The 23,898-nt window shown below is 39.0% G+C and overlaps 1 protein-coding gene across 2 annotated transcripts in view; it reads right to left on the bottom strand.

Moving 5' to 3' along the window:
* The window catches only part of slc38a3b (solute carrier family 38 member 3b), a 31,334-nt gene extending 19,417 nt beyond the window's left edge, over positions 1 to 11,917 (bottom strand). The window contains exons 1-2 of one of the 2 annotated variants that reach the window (XM_023805525.2): positions 11,710 to 11,917; positions 4,858 to 4,921 (exon numbers count right to left, since the gene is read on the bottom strand). The gene's annotated coding sequence lies outside the window, so the exon portion shown is untranslated. The remainder of the gene's footprint in view (positions 1 to 4,857; positions 4,922 to 11,709) is intronic. The other variant, XM_023805524.2, reaches the window with a different exon arrangement.
* Between the last annotated feature and the right edge of the window lie 11,981 nt (positions 11,918 to 23,898).

The raw sequence follows: 23,898 nt of genomic DNA, 5'->3' as shown, positions 1-23,898 counted from the left end.
CATGAAATGACAGTGAATGTAGTGCCATATTTGAATACAAATCTTCTATACCACTTGTCATGCATTCCACTTTTCATTTAATGAAGCCTCATAATAAAAACATTCAAAATACTCAATTTTTGGTTAATGATTTTGTAAAGAACTTCACACAGTAAAATGAAACCAGTGGTATTTACTGCTGAACCCCTCAACTCTATCCACTGTGTTCCACCCCTTGCTGGGCTCATTTCAAATTTCTGTCAGCACTGTAAAAATAATCTGCCTATAATTTTAAATCAGTGCTGCAATATCTAGCTGGGGGGCTTCAAAGAGATGACGGAATTGGACCAACAAGGCAAAAATAATCATTACTGTTTTGCACCAAAAATGTCTTTATCTTCTTGTCCAGACTGACAGATGTTCCCCCCATTAGACACTGGCCCTAGGATTCCTAGCAATGGGCACAGTCAAGGTACATGTGATGGTGACAAATGGATTCCAAGATGGGTAAGCTTGCAAGAGGTGAGGAATATGAGAAAGGAATCTCTGTCCACTGTCAAATGAAACACATCATTTATAAACCCAAACAATGATATTTGACAGATAAAATAATTCCTCAAAGATACATATTTATAGATGAATAAAACACCTGTTCTAATAGTAAATTCAGTCATTCAGTGTTCTAGTCCCAGGTGACATGTGTCATTCTGTATTTTGTCCCAGGTGACATGTGTCATTCTGTATTTTGTCCCAGGTGACATGGTGGCTCAGCAGGTAGTGTTTTGATTTACACATGACTGGTGACAACTGGTGACACTATTCTGCCCTTGACACATTACTGCGTAAAAGGCTTCCCAGCCTTCCAGAGAAAACTTTGTGTTTCTCAAGCTCTGGGTCACTGCAGCTGTACAGCTAGATAAGCCATTGTTCAGAAAGGACACATGGAAAGATGGAAAGATATGGGCATTCATGCGAGTCCATTAATGAGTCTGCCTAAAAATAAACTCTGGAAGGACTACGCTGCAGTTTCTGATGTACGTGTTACAAAGTCCAGGCAACAAAAACAACGAAGCCTGCACCCAACTAAAACTTTTCACTTCACACATTAAGGATGTCTTTCATCTGCTGTTGGAGAGATGGATTTCCAAGGAAATAAAGCCCCTCTCCAAAATGCGTGTGTGTGTGTGTATATATATATATTGTCATGCGTTCCACTTTTCATTTAATAAAGCCTCATAATAAAAACATTCAAAATACTCAATTTTTGGTTAATGATTTAATTATATATATATATATACACACACACACACACACACATAGAAGCCTGTATTATATTTAATCAAAATTGTTTGGATGTTTTTATCAGTGCATCTGGGTTATACCTTTACAAATAATCAGATTCAACATATTGATAGTTTGCTTTAATGATGCCACAGATGCCACTGAGATTGAAAAAACCATGACCCAGTTATACTGTAGCTGATTGCAATGTAGTTGTAATGAAATGTTGAACTTTGCTAATAAATCATTAACTTGGCCTATTTTTCCACATTTGAATACAGGGCTTTCATGTTTATTTTACTGTGTACATCTTTTATTCCAGAGTATAAATGTCAAATGTTCAGCTAATAATGTCCAACATAAGAAGTAATGGAGTATTTGTGAGTATTTTAAAGATGATTTTCATGTTTTAAAAAAGGGAATGAGTCCTAAAAACACGGAAAGAGCATCAGAGGAATAAAAAGTTCGTTATTTTTCAAACAGTGGTGTGCTTATTTGGTCAATAATTAAAACAAATAATAATTGACCATAGTCCACAGTCCATAATACATCCACTTAAGATCAACTGATTAGTTCAATTAGAGAGATGTTAGATCAAAAGTGAGGTACAGCAGTGATGCTTTTCTAGAACTGGTACCTTGGTTACCTGAGCGATATCACAGAGAGCCTATTTTAGCATTTTTGTAAGCACTGTCTTTACACACTGCCAATCAGTTCAAATACACTGGATTGTACATGCTGGCTGGTGAACTGTTCATGAGATAAAGTCACCGAGTGGTTGCCGTAAAAAGACCAAGCACCCAATACCACGCACGATGACAATTGCTGGTGAGGGCATGGAAATTCAAACACGTCTAGAGGTTTTCCACTGGCCTCATCAGCCGTACAGTGAAGATAAGAAGGGGCTCTGCTTACTTTTGGAGTAGTTTATATAGCGGATGGAGAGGGAAAAGTGTTTTTTGTTTTTATCAGGATGTTACTTTAGCCACAGTAATTTTTACAAGCATTTTATTAATGCTGGATGTGGGGTGGGATGGTTACCATAGGGTTATACTGCCAGCAAGTTCACCTTCAAGGACTTCCACAAATTCTAATGAGTTTCTATTATGATTCTTTTTTGCTTCTATAATGAGAAGATGGAAAATCGCTTTTTTGTATTTTCAAAAAGGTCTTTAAGTCTTTTCTAGGTACAGAAAATTGCCTTTCTTTCAAAACACCTCTATTAATAATGCATGTTAACATGGAATATTACATTGTGCTTATAACTTCAGTCAGATATGGGCTAATTCACTTCCATGGCATGAAGCAGATGGGTCACAACAAAACTTTAGATGACTGAAATTTCAAAGCCATTTTAAACAGAAACTTTTCAAAATCCAAGCATCAGTAGCGCATATCAAAAAACTTTTTAAAAAATTACAGTTTTGCCATTCCATGAGTTGCAATGCCATAACGGGACAGTATTCCTAATCTTGCTTTGGAATTCCATCTAGACCGCGCCATTCTCTCAGATGGCAGTCCTTAGCATTTGAGAAAACAGAGTTATTACTACAATGGTGTTGAGATTAACTGTTCAATAGTTTTTTCCCAATTTGACTACAGTGCTTGACATCCTATGCTGCAATCATATCAAAAAGTAAGAGCGAAAAACAAAAATAGTCCTCCACTTAAAAGTTTTATAGTTTATAGTTAAAAGTAATATTGGGTCAGTCAGTAGCTGAATTGTTAATGAATCAGATTTGTTTAAGAAATCACCTTGCTTTTTTTGAGTGAGATACTGATATGGATGTAAAGTAACTTTACATTAAAGTATTAAAGCACTTAATGGAACCTTACAGTAGATTTTGCTAATGTTGTAGTCAAGACCGCCTAAACCGAGACCAAGACATGGCCGAGACCGGAGGGTATCAAGACCAAGACACTGCCGAGACTTGAGGGTACCAAGACCAAGACCAAGTCCAAGACCAAGACCAAGACACACTAAGGCGAGACCAAGACCAAGACTGGTCGAGACCAAGACCAAGACCGAAAACAGACTAGGGCTAGAATCGACATCACATTACCCAGATCAACTGTAGAGAAAAAAGGCATTGCTGTAAAGTGTCATTACTCGTTAAATCAAATTCATGTTATCTTTTCAATTATATTGTCCGTATGTCCATATGTCTCTCATAATCTCCCAGATTTGTCATAGTTACGAGACCTGATAGAAAATAATATTCTCAGCAATCCTCTCCTATAACCATTTTATCAGACCTCGTCAAGGGAAAGAGATAGGATGTACCAGAAAGATGTTCATATTAAGTCTCTTATACCAGGGACAGAGGCCTCGGGTAAGCTATGAATACAGCTATGTAATGATCCTTTGCTTTGAATTGAAGAGAATGAGCCTCCAGATTGACTTGCACCTCCAAGACCATGCTTTCTAATCAATGTAAAATACCTAATTTATTTGAATTATAACTATGCTATAGACTTCGCGGACATTTTCGGACATTTTTTTGCCGATGTATGATACGATGTGTATGATGTGTGTGGACTGTGAAGCACTGGCAGTGTCCGTGGAGAAAATGTATAAAATGTAAAGTTTTTGAAATGGATGCATCTGACTGGTTGCATTTGAATTGAGGCGCGTAATAAATAATGATACTGTTCTGTGAGGATGTGCAGTTTTCTCTTTTTTTCCCCATCTCATCGAGACCGCTATGTCCGAGACCAAGACAAGACCGAGAGCAAATAGAGTCGAGACCAAGACAAGACCGAGACCAAATAGATTCGAGACCAAGACAAGACCGAGACCACAAAAAATTGCTCTCGAGACCGGTCTCGAGACCAAGACCGGTCTCGAGAACTACAACACTAGATTTTGCATTAAGCTAGAATGATATTCAGTCCAAATTTAAATAAAAAAAATCTGAATATCACCAGTACACAGGGAAGCTTACTTTCATCTGGCCCTTTTTATATATTAACTTTGAGACACTAAACACTTTTAAAGTAGCTTGCATTATTAGAAAATTCCACAAACAGAGAGCAGATGGATGGATGGATGGATGGATGGATGGATGGATGGATGGATCAATCGATAGAATATGAAGGTGATTTTCCCAAGTACACTTTTTTCACATCATTGTGGTTCTTTAAGATGTTCTCCTCTGGACCTGTCGACTTTAATAATTAGTATTAACTAGAAAAGTTAATTTTCCAAATTTTGGTGACTTGTCTCAACACAGGTTCACTGGATCTGTATCTGTTCTTTGATGTGCTGACTAAGACTAGGGCTCAATGACACATATTAATTCCCCCATCATAAATTTTGCCAATTGGGTGGGTTTATCCATGATAAATTTTGCTGAACTATAATACAACACTATTATTATTATTATTATTATTATTATTATTATTATTATTATTATTATTATTAAAAGACCCTGATGCTTTAGTGAAATTCCCCACAAAGTTTGCCAACCTGCTACCACACTAACCTGCTACTGATAAAATCTGCTGAGGGGTGCTAGCGTCTAAAAAAAATATGCAAACTATATTTTAGAATATTCAGAAAATCATCTGGCATGACAGAGTTTAAATACCACTGACCATGTTCTGCTTCTTCCTCTTCTTTTTCTCCTCACCTCTATAATGTTCCTAGGAAGTTTGCATTCTTTGCAACAAAAAAAAAGGAATACATTTAGATAGCAAATGGCTGGGTTGACAAGATGGCTACTGCAATCTTCCTTTCTGCTCTCTGCTGCCACCTAGTGCTGCTGCTTCAATTTTGGAGTGATTTGTGGAGAAGGGTCCAGTGGGAGAAAAGAGTCTCACTCATCAAGGCTCTAGGGGGGTAGCTCTCTGTGTGTGGCATGTTGTACATCATTCTCACAGTAGGTGGTTGCAGTGTGCAAATTGGTGTCTCATGGTAATAATGGAGAAGAGGCAAATGGTGGGAATTGTAGTGGTAATTGTAGAAGGATATGCAGAGGAAATCGGGAAACTTCAGAAGCCTTAGGTATGTTTCGCTATTTCCATTACATTATTTATAATCTAAATAATCTAATGTGGAAATTAGAGCCCTCAAATAACAAATAAAGTAAATATAAATAATATCAAATAGAGTTATCCCATTCACAAGGTAAAGCATGCTGTCTAAATCAAACTTAAAATGCTGCAAATAAGCAGCATTGCTTCAATTGTGAGTTTTGTCCCAAAATCTGAAGAGATCCACATCATAACCCATACAATGTGTTTACAAAGGCTGAAAAAGATCCTTCAAATATTTTTGGGTTATCGTACTCACAAGATTTGCCAGGTTTGGAAAAGACCTGACAAATGATTTTTGAGTTATCATGCTAACAAGATCAAGGGTCCAAAGCTGCCCTTCCTTCTGTTGACACTGCAATGTTGCTGCAATTTTGACCACTTCTTCACCTTCACCCAGATAATGTGTTAGCAAATTTTGAGAAAGTTACTTAAATTTTTTAGAGTTACTTAAAATACTGCCATCAAATACTTTTAGAGTTACAGTTCACATGACCAAGTGTATTTTGCTGCATCTATTTCCTTCCTTTACTACTTATTACCACATAGCACTTCTTCTTAATTCTTTAGTCCCCTACCCCCACAGATATTCAACCTACTGCTGCATACCCTCTCAAGCAGTCCTGCCATGTTTCTTATTCATGCCCGGGAACAAGATCATCGCCAACCCGTCCCTACTATTTTGTTGGCCATAAAAATTGCAATAGTGACACACCTGTGGTTAATCATGAGCTTCCTTTATCTAGTCTTTTAACATGTAAATCTCAACTAATACTTGATATCAACAGAAACTCAACAAGGCTGGTATACATGATCCATACTGATGACATCTTTTCATACCTCTGCAGTATTGCACCGTGGGCAACATCTGAAGTACTATGACACTGTCAAATATCTAGTTCACACCATGTCTCAATACAGGCATGAGCAGTTTAAAGCTTATAAAAGTTTAGAAGCATACAATTATTTTCTGGCTGATCATGTACACGGCACTAGTGTATGGGAAATTCCCAGAAATTATATCATATTGAAGAAATTATAATATCATATTGAAGATAAGACTTTTATCCTTATCTTATTAATGCTGCAATGTCTAATGACAGACAGTACATCAAACAATTGTGTGTAAATCAATTTGGACCCTAGGGCTGGGCAGTATGGTGAAATATTTTATCATCATTTTTTTTATATCAATTGAAATCAATAATTATCACAATATTATTCATCATTTCTCTACTTCAATGCTCCATTTTTACTTCCTTAAAATTGCCAGTAAAAAGGTCAGAAATTTAACTAGAGACTGAAATTTAATTTTAATAAATAATACAAAAACCACACATAAATCATACATACAAATAATACACGAATGTGTGTATTCAGTAGGCTGCCAATTCTCCTGTCTGATCCACTTTCCGGGTCTGCTAGAAATCTATGAAATGTTAAATCAGGTGTATCACCTCTCCAACATCTCAGGCATATTTAACTAAAATTTGCTTGAAAACTCAATACATCATTGCTGCTTTTTCTGCATTGTAAAATGTTGCTTTTGGAAAGACAGTGAGTTTATTTGACCAGTGCTAAAAGAGCAGACCAAACCATTTTTGCAGTATAGGGAGGGAAAGTAAAATTATCTTTGACACTATGTCAAGAAAAATTAGGAAGATAAACAAACAAGAAGCTTATGTGATTCACAAATACAATATAAAGTTTTCACAAATGTGAATTTTGGACAAATTATTCCAGCAGATTATTTAAAGGTCAGAGGGCCCTTTTGTGACCCCCTTGACCCAGGGCCCAGGGACTGACCCAGTAAACCCCCCTTCCTCCCCCGCCCTGCTCTCTAGCGCTACACAGTGCAATGCTCTCAGTAAATTTGGGCCACCCAGGGGGTCAGTGGGGTTCCCTCTGTAAATTTTACATGATGCTGAAAAAGCCACTTACATCCTCATAAGCGGGACACTTTCAAATGTTTTGGCAAAAGGGCCAGGTACTCAGGCACCCTCAGCCAATGAGAAAGTGCTCATTGCTTCTGGCGTACCCCGAAACATGATTTTGTGTACCCCTGGGAAACACTGACTTATAACATTCACAATGTCAAATGATGTCTGCAGTCACCCTTCCTTTTTCTGCCACTATGCGGTGTTGTTTCAGTTTTGGGGAGATTTGTGTTAAAAATTGATCAGTTCCAGGGCTTCATCCCCACAATGTCTCTGTGAAGTCTGAATAAATCCTTCAAATACTTTTCGAGCTATTGCGCTAACAACATCTAGTATCAAAACTGCTAATTTCTTTGCTATCATTATGCTGCGCTGCTTCAGTTTTGGGGCAGACTGTCTCGAAATTTGATCAATTTCAATTTGGCCCCCCATTGAAAAAGATCCATCAAATACTTTTTGAGTTATCATATTAGCGGGCTCAAGTGTCTGTGGTGGTAGACTGGTCCCAAAACTCCCTGGGGAATACAATAAGGGCCTCAAAGGTCAGCATCTTTTGGCTGAAGTTTAAAGGTCCTGAAATAACATGGAAATAACAACCAGTCTAATCTTAGATATCCTCAAAAGGCATGTTTAAGCAACATGGAATTTTCACAGTTGAATGGCTTAGCTCATCCATACCACCAGATGTCTGGAAGACTCAGATATAGTCTGAGTGGAAATTCTGAAGGGCACTTTAAAACATTGGCATCATTCAATTAAAGTGATTCACACAGAAATTATTATGACATTACCTCCAGTGGTGATGAACAGCTGTTACAAGCCAGTGGAACCACGAACAACCAACCAAAAAATTCTCTTATGCCTCCAACTGTTTATTTTTATAATATACAAAAATATATCTGAAATTTCAATAATGTACTGCACAATGGAAAGAAATGTAGATTTACTTATAATTTATTCAAAGGTATAACTCAATCACAATAACTAATCTACAAGATATTGTAAGAAGCATTAATTAACACAGATGAACATTATATTTACTAATATTAAGGTATTTGTTTCTAGCTAACATTTAACTCATTTTTTACGCAATGGACAAATGTCTCATTTTCCATGCTTAAATGCAAGTACATTAACTTTAAAACATTAAAACCCTAAGTTTTCTGTTCAAGAACTTGTAGTTGAAATGAAGAAAACAAAAAATATCTGGAATGAAAACTTCTTACTTGAATATCTTTAAATCTTACAGTATTCCGTGTAAACAGTATACCTAGGATAACATTTTCATTTTGTTTCTATTAGTCTTCATTATCAATATCAAATTGACAATATGCCCCAAAGCATCTGGAGTGCAGAGAAAATGAAGATGAGTTGACAATAAAACAGTTTATTCGTTCATCTTGTATATCGCTTGTCCTGTATTATGGTCGTGGAGGTGCGGAGCCTGTCTCGAGGACAATGAGCTCAAGGCAGGGGTTAACGAAAGACGTGACACCAACGCATTGCAAACGATACATTCATTTACAGACAAACAAATATTATTTGAAATAATCCGAATAGGGCAGTTCCTATCAATTACATATATACACTTAAGTTGAATGTTTTTGGACTGTGGTCAGAAACCGGAGGAACTTGCGTAAACCCACGTCCACATGGACGGAAAATACTAACTGCGCAACACAAAGAGGGTGGACGTCTACAAGACTAACCACTGCACCGCCGGGATAGGCCTGCACATGCAACGGCCATGTCGGGAGAACAGCGACAGAATATTTTATAAACTGACATAGGACACAAAACTAAAATATTTTTGAGCAACCAAAAACAAATCGTAAGAAATTTAACAAAATAAGCTGGGAGAATGAGAAAAGCGAATAAGAACTGTGTGCTGAAGCAGCATTTCTTTCTTAGCCGGATAACTTATCAGATTTAAGGTGGTCTGGACTAAACGTAAGTGAACGATGACAAAGTATAATTAAACTGTGGCACCTTAAATCCGACAAGTTGTCTGACTAAGAAGGAAATTCAGCTTTCTGACACTGCAAGTGATACGCTTTGTGTCGGTAACTCCAGGTAAGACCAACACATTAGATAGACTCCCACTCCTTAGTTTTTATATACCGCAATATATATCACAATCAATTATAACGTTAACTTTCTCCAATATCGTTCACAAAATTAAATGACACAACCGTTATATATAATGCGTTTTATTACCTTGTAAATAGTCTGCAGCGTTTGCAGACTACCCCAACTTTGTTAATGTAGCAAGTTCATAATGGAATAACACATATTTGCCGTAAGATTTCTTACGTCAGCGTGAGTCTGAAACCGTGAGTGTCACGCCAGATGCGTGAGAGCTGGCAACCCTGTACATAGGTTATTAATATATAATTCATATTTTGTTATTCTGCGTCGATTACCTTGAGGTACAGGAATCGTAGAATAAAGTAAGCTAAATTTAAATCAAGAGGTTTTAATCATGCTTTGTACTCACGCAAGAAATCTTACGGCAAACCGATATTAGGCTATTCTATTATAATCCTAAAATTAGCTACATCAAAAGCGTTGGGGGTAATCTGCAAAACATACAGACTATTTACAAGGTAATAAAACTCTTACATGCATGTAAATGCGTGTGCAGACTTGTCTGGAATTCAAAATCTCACGCCAGCCAGCTGACCAAAGTCAGCAATGTTTATATTTATCTGCTAACGGTTAGTTCCTTAATGTCTTCTTCTAATTTGTTGTTCCATTGCAGTCGTGCTGTTGTGATAGTTCTGCGACGACTGCATTTTCATACACTTTCAATGCGACGTGCTCCCATACAACTGAGGCCTTCGCTCTTTATTTGGACCCTCGTCCGTCCGCCATATTGCCGACTAATGGAAAAGGCCATTTCTAACCCTAGATTTTTAAGAAATGGTCATCGAAACTGTTCTAATGTTAATGTATTATTAATCGGTAACAGCACCAATCATTATATTTCTTCTCTAATCAAGAAAATGTTGATTACTGTCCAGTGCAGGGAAAATTCAGCATGGTTGTAAGTACTGACTCTAGAATGACATGAAAAACAATCTAAAAAACAAACTGTCACATGCAAATCATGTCTTTTTCTACAGAGCCGATCAAATAGACTGGATAATAACACTTAGACTGCTACGTTATATGTGCTATTTCAAGCCTTAGCCTGACAAAACTGGACAGCTGAAACTCAAACCCAGCCAGTGAATTATGGGCCAACTATATCTGAGCCAAAATGCAGAATAAAGCTATAATGCAGCATGTCAAAGAGCGATATGAGTAACTTTCCTCTAAAAGGAAACTATGGAATCACAAAGTTAAATGTCTTATACACAAAACTGCACTTATATTTCTTAACCATTTTCTGGCCGTTTTAAATTCGACTAGATTAAGTTATTTCTTCCTATTTATTGCATTGCAACTGCAGTCTAGAATTGTGTCGAAGTACACGTTTTAATGTAATGCGACAACGCGAAACAAAAAAAATAATGATAACTGATCATTGAAATTGATCGTTTTTGTGGATCTTGAATGTTGTATTTGAACGGCCCCTATTTCCTTGGGGTGTCTTCAGTGTTTTAGCCCTCGGTTTCGGACTGAACGCCTTGGCTGTGGTATGTGGGGGAGGCGCAATTTCTGGATAGCGAAATCACATAAGCAGTTTAAAGTATTCACGTGTTTGCAAATGAATAAATGCAGTAAACATAAATCGGACACTGAATGGAAAATGACGTTGGATATAAATAAACTCGCAATATTGTATTAGATTACTTAAAATGTGCAAAAACACAGTAGGTCAGGTCTTTACGGCGAGCTCGGATGTTACTTTATTTGTTATAATAAAGAAAAAAAAAACAAATTACCGAGACAGAGGACATGATAAATTACAGAATCACGTTACATTTGAACGTTCTTCAAACTTCCCGATCAATTTCAAAACATAATCTAGATTTTACAACAGAAGCTAGTATCACAAGTTATGGACATATTTTTGAGATCGGAGTTTCAGAGCATCGTGTATGCATTTTAGAATTACAGGTCGCAAACTTTCACAATGGCAACATGTTCAAAGCGCTTTCTTCCCATATAAAATCCCGACTGGCTGAACACGTAAATGGCAGCGTTTGAATTGCCGAGAGAATAGACTGACGGGCCACATGGCCCAGACATCTCTGCTTGTCTGGAAAAAAATCTATTTAGTTAAAAAAAATCTCTAATCGCGGTCAACCCGTTTCGTCTACACAGAAGCAAGAGCAGTATCTTGAAACAGCCTTACAAATAACACAACAAACACTTTCCCCATATTAGAACTTCTTTGGCACAAATCATTTTCTTGTTGCTCTATTTTTCAAAGGAAAAAAACACTTTGTACAGATATAAACCTGCAAAACATTCGCATTTACTCACTGAAATTACATATCGTTAAAATCATAATTATTGAGGAACTTACCACTTGCGAGTCACTTAATTTTGATCAACTCCTAGATTTACGTGGTACTTCCCTGCTTTTTCTATACCACCTTTTCTTTTCCGCTGTTTCTGGATTATTTTCTTTAATTCTGCTTGGGAAAAAACGAATCTTGTGTGATTAAAAACAGCCCTTAACGATAACTCTCGATTTGTGTTCTGGAGGTTAAACAGAATTTTCAAGGGGTCTGTAGTTGTAGGACGATGGGGGTCGTTCTAGCACCGCCCCCCTCCCGAGCCCTCCAATGGGAGTGTATTAGTGATCTAAGGCACACCTTCCAGGCAGCAACATGTGCAAGAGGTACCACGTTTAGTGATGTTCCATTAGATCTTTTAAATGGTTTCATTTTGTATAACGTGAAACCAAATTTTAAATCTCACAAAGGGAAATTTCAGTGTTACAGTAGCAATAACAGACAGGATCAGACAATACACACAACATGAGCACAGTATGAAAGGACATAAATATATAAATTTGAACAATGTACTATATACAAACAACCAAATGATACATGTAGTCTAAGACTACTGTGTAAAGTGATAGAAGATACTCTACAAAATAGTTTTGCTAAGTACATATTTAAATAAGATTCTATGGGTACCCAGGCATGAATATTGAAGTAAATTGTTTTCCAGCTGCCAATGAACTGCTACAGCAATTTAACACATTCCTTTAGAATCAACTACAGGCTTGCTTGATATACTGTCCACTGAATGTGTTCATCCAGTGACTAAAACTCGAATGGAATCTGAACATAGCATTCAGGGCTTCTCACAGAAAATCCCAATCGATGCGTTGCAAGGTGCAGACAGGTATTACACGGATTCACATGGATTCCATCTTGATATGAAATGGTGGTAGAGGACAAAACAGTCTATCTACAATACTAAGAAGCTTACAAAGTTTATCTCCAAACAAGAGAAGGATACAAAGAAGCAGACTTGTGTAAGTCATGTTGGCCATAGATTTCCTGGAGCATAGTAGCATAGCTTTTGTTTGACTAGAGATAGGTAAGGAATATGCACTGATTACAGGGTGTTGCTGCAACCACAACACAACAAACCACCTCAGAGATGAGAACCTGAGTTTAATTCTTAGTAGTTGGTAAAGGGGAAAAAATATTGGATTGGTATCGGTATCAGTATTGGAAGATTAAAAAAATTTTAATAAAAAAAATGATATTATGCCTTCTGTAATCTCATCACATCCCAACTACTATGGATCTGGTACTTCTTTTCATTTATAATACACTATATGGACAAAAGTATTGTAACACCTGATCATTACACCCACAGGAACCTTTATGACAGCCCATTCATAGGCATCAATATGGAGTTGGTTCTCCCTTTGCAGCTATAACAGCTGCCCCTCTTCTGGGAAGGCTTTCCACAAGATTTTGGAGTGTGTCTGCAGAAATGTTTGTCCATTCATCCAGAAGAGCATTTGTGAGCTCTGGCACTGATGTTGGACTTGCAAGGCTGGCTCACCATCTCCGTTCTAGTTCATCCCAGAGGTATTTGATGGTGTTGAGGTTAAGTTGTTGGCCAGTCAAGTTCTTCCACAGCAAACTCATCCATGTATTTTTGGACCTTGCTTTGTCCATTGGGGCACAGTTATGCTGAAACCAAGGAGGGCTTTCCCCAGACTGTTCCCACAAATTTGGAAGCATAGAATTGCCCAAAATGTCTTGATATGCATACCAAAATATTTTGGACATTTCTGTTTCCAACTTTGTGGGAAAAATGTAACACTGTAATACAAAGTTGTATTATATGAACTGGTCAAAAATACCACTTAGAGCAGATTAATATTTACTTATGAGGGACAAATAGCTGATATTATGCTCAAGTAAAATAATGTCTGTCTCTCTGACTGTAAAGTCAGTAAAGGTTAAACTGAATAAAATAACAAACATTTTAGTTGATTTACATAAAGTGTCCCTCTGTCCCTAAAGAACCATGAGAGTGGAAGAGAAGGACCCAAGAACGTGTGCAGGGTGTGTCCCTGGAAAGCGTCCTGTGCTGTTGAGGATGTGCCCCAGGTCTCCTGTGACCATGCTCTGGATAAATGAATGGATGTGAGAGACCTACAGCCAGTCCACGTTTTTGCTCTCTCCAAGCTCCCTCCTAGACAGTCCACAAAATGTGGACTGTCTGTGGGTCCCCAAGGACTGAATTGGGAAACACCGCATTAAATGATTAGAATAGAGCTTCATTCATTCATCTAAAACAAAGAAGAATTTTTGCCTTGGTAATGTTATTTTAAATGGTACAATGGTTTTGCAATATTTTACAATTAAACTTGATTACCCTGCTCAGCAGCGTGTGGCTCAGTGGGCTAAGCCTGTATGCTTGTAATCATAAGGTCACCAGTTCAAACCCAGCCTCCGCTGGTCTGTGGGTCCTTGAGCAAGGCCCTTATCTCCCAGCTCCCTGAAGGCTGCTACAACTTGCAACTGGACAAATTACTCTACAAAGAGGAGCAGGAGTAAAATTCATTAAAAAATGCTGATTACTGACAATAATGGTTTGATAGTTTTTGTTTATTTTTAGAATAAATTTGCTGTGTGGCTAGGATTAATTTTGACTTGCATATTATCTGACTCGTAATTAATTTTTGCTACTTGACTTTCTTGGCATCTTCATGCTGAAGAAATCAGTCTTTGGCTGATCCATGAGACCCATCTGCACAGTCAGAGAAGGTCACTGTGTAGAAAGGAACATTGAATGCTTTTTATAGTGGTCTGGTTTAGTGCCCTTGGTGACATAGAAGTAAACAGAAGGGAGTTGCACTAGTGTAGAAGTTAAACTATCCCAAACGCTGCCTGCACATTCACAGAAGTAATTATTCTAATGTTTCTGACATTTCAAGAAGAGCTCCAAATAGAATATCTTTGATCGAACCCTGGGGACCACATGCAGTATATAGGAAAAAGGTGAAATTCTCTTCAATTTTGCTATCGAAACACAGGATATCTCTGTTTTTAATTCATATCAAGATAGTTACATGACATCAACAAAGTTTGCTTAGATCCTTGTCATATTTGGTGCTGTTTTTGGAGTTATACAGCTCTGGTCAACATTATTGGCGCCCCTGAATTTTTGCTATATCAATAAAAAGACTTTAAAAAAGAAAAAAATTGTTGCCATTTTAACCAGTTTCCAAAGATTCACAATCAGAGGGAGATCAGGACACGTTGCTGACCAGTTTAAAACAGCCCATTTTACTTTTTCAACAATTCCTCTGTGGTTTTGGATGCATGCTTTGAATCACTGTTCTTCTTGAGGACCTATGATCTTCCAGCCAAACCAAGTTCTCTGACACTGCGTAGCACATTTTGCTCTGCCTTGATAATCCTCTCATCTCATGATTCCTTTAATACATTCAATGATTTCGCTGTTGGGTCCTTGATAAAGGTCCTTAAACACAACTGTTCCAGAGACTGCTTTGTCAGTTGTATGTGGTTTTGGATAAAAACTTTGGGGACACTTATAATACAAGAACAATGTTCAGAATTTTGTCACTGGCAATCTTGGGCTTGTTTCAAACAAAAACACGATTTATTTAAGATCAGATTTTTGCATACAGCTTTACAATTTTTAATGAAGACTTATTCTGAAGAAGCCTTTAGTTCTGGAAGTCACCTAAATTATATATAACAATCTACAATCCATCTTCAGACAACTTTTCCTTAAGGGTTGTGTTTTTACACAATTCAAATATTTATTTATTATTGCGTAACTGATTTCAAAAGATCTGTCTTCACATTGCACTGTTTTTAGCAGATGGGGAATACCTAGCTATTGGGGTTAGTATCTGTCTCTGACTTCTTCGTTTACCTGTCCACTTCCAACATAACCATAGAAATCCTGAAAAAGAAATCTGAATTTTAATGGGCACTTTGATGATAGATAAAAAGCAAGTAAAGAAAAGACTACAGAATGCCCAGGATAGTCCAGTTGGCTTGTGACATTATATGTTTGTCAAGATGTCATCCTAGATAACAGTGTAATAAGGGCACAATGTACTATGTTAGCATTTCTGGAACAAGTTTACCACCAAGTCACAGCTTCAAACAACATCCAGGAAGTGCTTTAGGAACAGCACGTGTTAGCTTTACTTTCTTGACGTTAGAACCCAACTGCCCGGATCACTGCTTTTGTTAGAATCAGTATGCCCCTCATTTCCCCATTCAGGTCATTATTGTAAATTAGTCAATATGTACTTAAAGGTTAAACATTCACAAGAGATGTGAAAGTGATTCAGTATTATGTGTTCTATTAATTCATGAATTATTTTAACAACACGTTGTGAAATCTGTTTTCATTGATTATTTTAAATGACATTTTATTATTCATTATTTTAGTTTGAAATATAAAAAGGATAATAAAAATGCTAAAATAATATAACTTTTTTGACATTTAAAAAGGTATATTTATTTTTTTAAATTAAGGCAACAAACAACTACTTTACTGTACTTATGTGAAATTCCTGGCTTGGTGGTTGTTCTTCCATTCATGACAATTTTTTGTGGAATATCTGTCATAAAATCTCTATATAATAAGCAGCATCATTTGTATTTACTTTAAAAAATATACCACTACAAATCATGGTTACGTCAAGAAGAGATAGATCATATATTATCTTCAGCAGCAACATGGTGGTTCCAAGGTCTGCACTGCTACCTTAAACCTGCACAGTTGTGGCTCCAATGCTCGGAAGGACCCTGCATCACGCTGTTTGGAAGTGGGATGGATATATTTCTAACAATGTATAGTCAGATCATGGATATAAGATATTAAAGACCGTGACATTTGGGATAGAAATCAATGTGCCCCATTAATTTCAATATATTTGATGTGTAACATATTAAAATTGCTTTTAAGATGTCTGAAAAAATCATCAAGTATGGCATTGATCCATTTTTTTAATCAGCATGTTGGTTCACGTGTTATGACCTGTTCTAACCAGGTAACTCGAATCAAAAGGGGGTGGGAGGGCATTGCGATGAGGCTGATGAGGGCAGCAAGGAGACAACATGCTAAGATAAATGTGTTGCTTTTTGCGGAGCAAAGACTATTCAATTCAAAAGTAGAACAGAAGTAGATCTAAACAGAGCATTCTTTAGACATTACATAATTGAATTTAAAAATGAAGTGGATTATTTGATCTACCCAGATCAATATGGTATGTGTATAAAATGATGGTTCTTATTTAGAAACTTGCCCTTATGGGTCTACTGAGCCCCAAAAGAAGGAGTAACATAATAACTGGGAGAGTTGGTATCCTTCTGGGTTCATCATGAGTTTGTAGGGGTGAACCTGGCCACAATGACTGCTATGATCTCTTGCTTGGAAGTGCTTGCAACAATATCCGACCTCCTTTCTTAATGTGATTGGGTATTCGACGGATCGATACGGGTAAATTTCACCAAACCTGTTGTCTAAAGAAGTCACCTAGTGTAATGAATGTGGGGATCTAACTAGAGGGAACAATGGAGATTGGTAATGTAAGATGAACACTAAAAACATGAAGCTTGTAGAGAAAACTTGATAAAGGATACCTTGGAACATTCACTGTATGGAAAAGAAATCTTAATTTACCTTGTAATTCATTTCTAAAATGGAAAATTGATCAGGGTCAAGAAACATAGACCTCGGGGGGGGAACCCAGTTGTGGACAACACAGTTTACAAACTGGCAGACAGGACTGGAATCAACAAGCAGGATTGTGGGTCGGGGTCACAGAGCAACAGGGTCAAGAGCCAGATGGGTCAGTCCTACATGGAGGGCTCAGGACAGGAGGCAGGAAAACTGGGAGAAGCCGTGGAATCAGGGCAGGACAGGAGCACGGTGGGCAGAATGGGTTAGGTCTAGACAGGAGGCAAAGCAAACAAGCTCAGTATGTGGCATTCAGCGTTAACAATACCTCACATCATTTGCCTTCTCAATCCACCAGGTACTGACAGGGCTACGCTGTATCAGACTGGTTTCAGGAGGGACACATGGAATGACAGAAAGATCCGGTAGATGCAGGGCAGCTACTGTACAGGTGAAAGGTCATTGGCCTGACCTCGCAGATGACACAGTATGGGCCAATGTACTTACGAGCCAACTTACAACAACCAGGGAAGTGGAGGAATCTGGTGGGGAGCCAGACATGCTGCCTGGCCTGGAGGGTTGGTCCAGGGTGACAGTGGTGGTCAGACTGCGGTTTCTGCTGGTGGGACCAAACTTAGAGTAGCCGATGGGTTTGCCGCCACACAGTCTGGCTCTGGTGGTACCATTCCTTGACTGATGTGACCACTCTTGGCCGGGTGTCCCAGGGGAACAGGGTTGGTTGGTACCCCAGGACGCACTGGTAGGGTATGACGGTCCAATCCAGCTCGGGATGGGAGTCCCAGGTGTACTCCTCCCAGATCAGGTAGTAGGCCCACTGCAACGGACTGAAGGAATACAGTAGCCTGAGCGTCTTGGTGACTTCCTAGTTTATCTTCTTTGTGACGCAATTCGTCTGAGGATGGTAAATGGAAGACATACTCAGAAAGATGTTAAGACGGGTGCAGAAGGCCCCAAAGACCCTTGCAGTAAATTGTGGCCCCCTGTCCAACACAATGTCCTCAGGTACACTGTAGTACCAGAACACCCAAGTCAGGAGGTCGGCTAGCTTGGAAGTGGTTGGGAGCATGGAGAGGGGTACCAGCTGGCACATTCACAAGAAGCGGTGGTGTTGCCCTGGTACGGGGAGAAGATTAGTGATGAAGTACATGGCCAGGAGCTACCAGCAAAAGTGAGGCATGGGATTTGCTGGAGTACAGAGGCAGGCTTCTGATTGCTGACCTTGTGTTGGGCACAGACCAGACAGGACAACTCCTCCACTTCCCATCTCTAGTCGGGCCACTATTATCCATTTGCTTTCCATCATTTATGCTGTCAAGTCACAAGTCATCAAATTTGTGACTCAAATCAAAGTTGAGTTGTGAGTCATGTAACTTGAGTCCCTACTTACGTTGCAGCGAAAACCCATCACCGTATATTGTTTTCTTTACAGCCAGTGAGAGGTTGAATAGAGAGTGTCTACTCACAGTTGTCCTCACACAGTTTTTATGTCTGTGTACATGCAGGGAGTGATGCATCTTTCCAGCAAACTATCTCAGGAGACCTTACATTCAGCCGATTGAAAATGCAGACAGCAGAGAATTAATATACACTGATATTATAAAATTAACCGTATGGTATCCAGAGGGGCAGCCCTGGCGAAGCCCAACCCACACTGGGAACATGTCCGACTTATTACCAGCAATGCGGACCAAGCTTCCACTCCGAATCATCCACAATAGTGGACCCCGGACCCCATACTCCCGAAGCACCCCCCACAGAGCACCTCGGGGAACCCGGTCATAAGCCTTTTCCAAGTCCACAAAACACATGTAGACTGGATAGGCAAACTCCCAGGCCCCCTCCAGTACCCTTGCGAGGGTATAAAGCTGGTCCAGTGTTCCACGGCCAGGACGAAAACCGCATTGTTCCTCCTGAATCCGAGATTCGACTATGGATCTCACCCTCCTCTCCAGTACCCCGGAATAGACTTTCTCAGGAAGACTAAGAAGTGTGATCCCCCTGTAGTTGGAATGCACCCTCCGGTCCCCTTTCTTAAATAAGGGGACCACCACCCCGGTCTGCCAATCCAGCGGCACCGTCCCTGACCTCCACGCTCTGTTGAGAAGGCGTGTCAGCCACGACAGCCGCACAACATCCAGGCCCGGCCACCATGTAGCTCTTTAACCACCCTGGCCACCTCAGCACCAGTGATGGGCAAGTCCACCCCAGTCCCTTCGGGCCCCGTGCCCTCAGATGTCTCGAAGGCAGTGTGCACAGATGTTCTGATACAGGGTTGAGGAGGTCCTCCAAGTGTTCCTTCCACTTCCGGATGCCTTCCACTTACAATGATCCATTGTATTTATCTGAAAATTTTTAATATAATAGACTTTATGGCAGTCCGTTTGTAAGTACAAGCTGTCCGTAAGTTGTATGTTCCTAACCTTAGGGCTTGCCTGTGCTTTGTGTGTTGTCTGCTGTCTATATGCACTGTCCTGCAGCACTGTTCATTTCTATTATTTATATTCTCATATGTATCTTTTCACCCCCCTGCCCCAGTAATTATTATTTGTTACACATGGTTACTTTATTGCCCAGGGTTTAATTGTTCAGATATTCTTTGTTCTAGCTATTTCATGCTCAGCGCTGAAAGCCAAAGAACACTGTAGTATGTTCATTAGATGTCAGGCATGCTTAGTGAATGCTGACTGATGAACATCATTCTCTCGAGGAAAGTTAAAGGATACATCAGCTTCTATCACTGCACTGTCACTTGATCATGAAAACTTCACAGTATTTGTAATTAATACTGTATGTCACTGACACCTCCAAGATGGAGAACAGAACTCTTCATTCATAGCCTCAGATGCATATGTTAATATTCCTGCTGATGCCTTGTCAAATGCCTATAGTGACATAATTTATGGATGGACATAAAATTGTACTTAACTTCAGTGAAGAGACAATTGTCAAATGCCAGTAAACTGACCCTAGTATCAACCATGTCATCCAATTTGTTGGAAGCAAGTACAGTACACCCAAGTATATAGTACAGATTTCCCTAATGTAAAGTAAGAACTAATCTGGAAATGAAAAATGGTCTCATTCACCGGAAGCAGCTGTCCATGTTCATACATCTGCTTTTATGATGTTTGGTTCTATTGATTTTCAGTTAATGGGCCGGGCTCATTACATCTCCCATTCAATCAATGGCCCCAAGGCCTTGTGGTCACCTGCTTGCTTGTACTTTTCCTGTTCACCAAGCATTTTGGACAGAAACCTGTCAGGCAGTGTGGGTGGGATACTTTGATTAAGGGGATTTTGCACCAGTATCTTAAAGTAATAAAACCTGTTTGTCAAATATCTGTCTTTCCGTGATAATGGCCAATGAAAATTGCGTGAATAGATTTGCTATCCTTGAAAACTGAGAGCTGAAATATCAAGACATTCTGGTCTTTAAAAACTATTTTGCAAGAAGTGTGATAGACCATGCAACCATTAATCTGAATGTCAGCTCCATAGACAGATATTTTGGGGGATATTTCTGGTACATTGTGGGATTTCTGACAATAATCACAGTGATTAAAATGGGGGTATCAAATTCCAGACCATCAAAGAGCTCCATGCCAAAGTAGTATGATCAAATGTGTAATTTTACATGGTTTACATGGTTTCCTTTTAGGCCCCCCGCCTCTGAGAACTACTCCAAGAGTAATCACAGCAATGGTTTACAGAGTGATTTATAGAAGGGGCTTGATTCACAGAGGAAGCCAGGTCACTGGAAAAAGGTTAAAACACCTGCTCTATAAATCAATAAAATGTTTTGTGACGCTCAGTGAGAGAACGGAACAGTTTTTTTTTAAAGAAAATCTGTAGATCGCAAAATCCGTCGTTACTTAATAGTTAACATGATATGGTGATTACCGTCCAGCATACCCCCACCATGTGCCCCCTGGGATTTACTCCAGGCCCCCAGCCCCACAACCCTGACCGGGATATGCTGTTAGAAGACGGATGGACAGATAGACTGATACTGAAGTCATCTTTTACTTAACAGTTACTTAACAAGATACGGTAATTACTGTCTAGCATAACTCCAACTTATAGGCTCCAGTGACCAGGATAAGCAGTTGAAACTCAGTACAGTGTCATCTTTGGTACTCTTAAGTACCAATTGAGGAAGAGTCACTACGATGATTTTTACTATGAAAATAGAACTTGAATAAACATAACTCCAGTAGCCAATAATTTGTGCCTTGACTGATTTGTGTGCATACAGTATGTGATTGTTTACCCAAAGTGTATATTGACAAAGTGTATCCCTGTATGCCAGGCCAATTTGTCTAATATCACCAGACTCTTGATTGTCACTTTCACTTTCATTATTATCATCATCATCATGAATATCACCCTCTTCCTCTGGCTGCGGTATGTTTCTTTGCTGCCACAGGTTGTGCATAAGTGCACAAATAATCATCCTACTTGCTCTATCTGGACTAAGTTGGGTTTCACCATGTAGGACATGTAGGAAAGCAACGTTTTATCTGCCCGTTTCCACCACACTGCACGTCTTCTTGCGTGCTCTGAAGCAAACACCATCGTAGTGTCGCGGAACCAGGGAAGAGGCAGACCCCGTAATGCAGGAGAAGGTTTTATTGCAGGTAAAGCTGGCTGCAACCAAAGCCAAAGGAGAAATCCAAAAGGGTAGTCGGGTAGAGCGCGGGAGGTCCGAAACCAAAGAGATCAGTCCTATGGGTAATGACGGGACGAGGAGACGATGGGATGGAACAGAGGATGCAGGCAGACCGGAAAGGCAAGGCAGGCAGGGCAGGCAGGAACAGGCAGGGAGGCAGGGCAGGCGAGACAGCAGGGCACGGCAAGGCAGGCAGGGCAATCGGGGAAGACATGAGACAAAGAAACGCTCAGTAATGTTCTGTAGCATGGCAACAATACTTCGCAACATCAGGTAGTTTGCTTTCGCTTTAAGTAGCGGCGTGGTAATGTGGCTATTGCTAGCCACTGTGCTGCCCTGCCCCTGTGGGCGTGACAACCATACAAACTTTGCAAGCTTAAAAAAGATTACCAAGACCCAGTGCAGTTTCACTGTACATGAGGTTTTTTTTATTTTTTTATAATTTTAAAGTTTTTACTGATGCAGTAAGCATTTACATCAACAAATACATTAAAAATGTTTTTAAAAAGGTATGTTTTTATGAATTATTTGAAAAATAATTTACGTTTAGTTTGATAGTAAAATGGCATGTTTTGTTAGATTATTAATGTAATCTTCAGATCGAAAGCAACATGTTATTTAGATTATAACAGTGTACTTAGCTTGATAAGAATTGTTTCACTGGCATGTTTTTTTAGATTAAAGATATATATTTAGCTACACTGCAACATGTTTTATTGATTATCACTATATATTTAGCTTGGTAAAAACACTTTTGCTTAACCAACATGATTTATATAATTATTTCTGTGATAAATTGATAATACTATGGGTTTATGTATTTAATTGCATAACTAATTATATTAGGCCTACACATAATCCAAATTTTTAGGCACAGACTGAAGCAGTAACTATAAATACTAAAATGATGAACAGTTGTATATGGAGAATTGTTATATAACAGTTAGTAAGAAGAGTACATGCAGTTAACAGGGGTCCCCTGTCAATACACTGCACAGCAATCCATGGCACTTCTAGCAGTGAGCAATATTATGTAATTTGCTGCCTATTGACATGCTACAGTTGTTGTTTCAGCTATGCTTGGTATGGTACATTAAAAAAATCTCACTGTTTGGGAATTTACCACTAGTATACCAGATGAACAGGTATACCGCCCAGCACCAAGTTAAGTAACTGAGTTGTGTGATAATATAGTCAACATTATGTGTACTTTGGCCTACCTGTCGTAATGTAAATGTGGTCCTGGTTGTGAGCTGAGGTAATGTGTGAGTAGCCATGTCTGATATGGATATCCACTGTCTCCCACTTAGTGACATCCAGCTGGAATGTGATACCTTTCAAACAGCTGTCCCAGGCCACTCTCCATTAAGATGCATAAGTCGTGGGTAGATCCTTGCTACTTTGCAACAATGTCCAGAATAATAAATGCAGCATCAAATACGGTCTGCGGGCTGATGGTGTGTTTTTTTTTCCTGTTAGTCAACATGTCCTCATCTTGAGATGGTGCAATAATTCTTACATGTGTTCTGTTTATAGCACCAATCACACTGGGTAGACCTGCAACTGATATGAAGCTGATTTTATTTCTCTGTACTTAGCCAATGTCTAAAGGGAAACATATGAATTACCCTATCATGTGGGGTCTACATAGTGAATTTGTTGTTTGGTGGATAGATCAGCTTGGGAGATCCCCAGGTTGTCTGTATTGCAAAATTGAATTTTCCCTGTTGCCATTGAGTTTTCAAACACTTAATTTCTGCACTGATTGGGTTGTTTCGGTTTATTGGAGATGTTGTTGCCGCCCTCACAGGCTTCACAACAGTCATTATTCCCTGGTGATTGAGGCAGTACCATTTAAGTAATTCAGCATTGTTTAATGCA

Source organism: Paramormyrops kingsleyae, chromosome 6, assembly GCF_048594095.1.
Source record: "Paramormyrops kingsleyae isolate MSU_618 chromosome 6, PKINGS_0.4, whole genome shotgun sequence".
In the NCBI taxonomy this organism is placed as follows: Eukaryota; Metazoa; Chordata; class Actinopteri; order Osteoglossiformes; family Mormyridae; genus Paramormyrops; species Paramormyrops kingsleyae.
The sequence above is the reverse complement of the archived record's forward strand: the minus strand, read 5'-3'. Positions and strand labels throughout refer to the sequence as shown.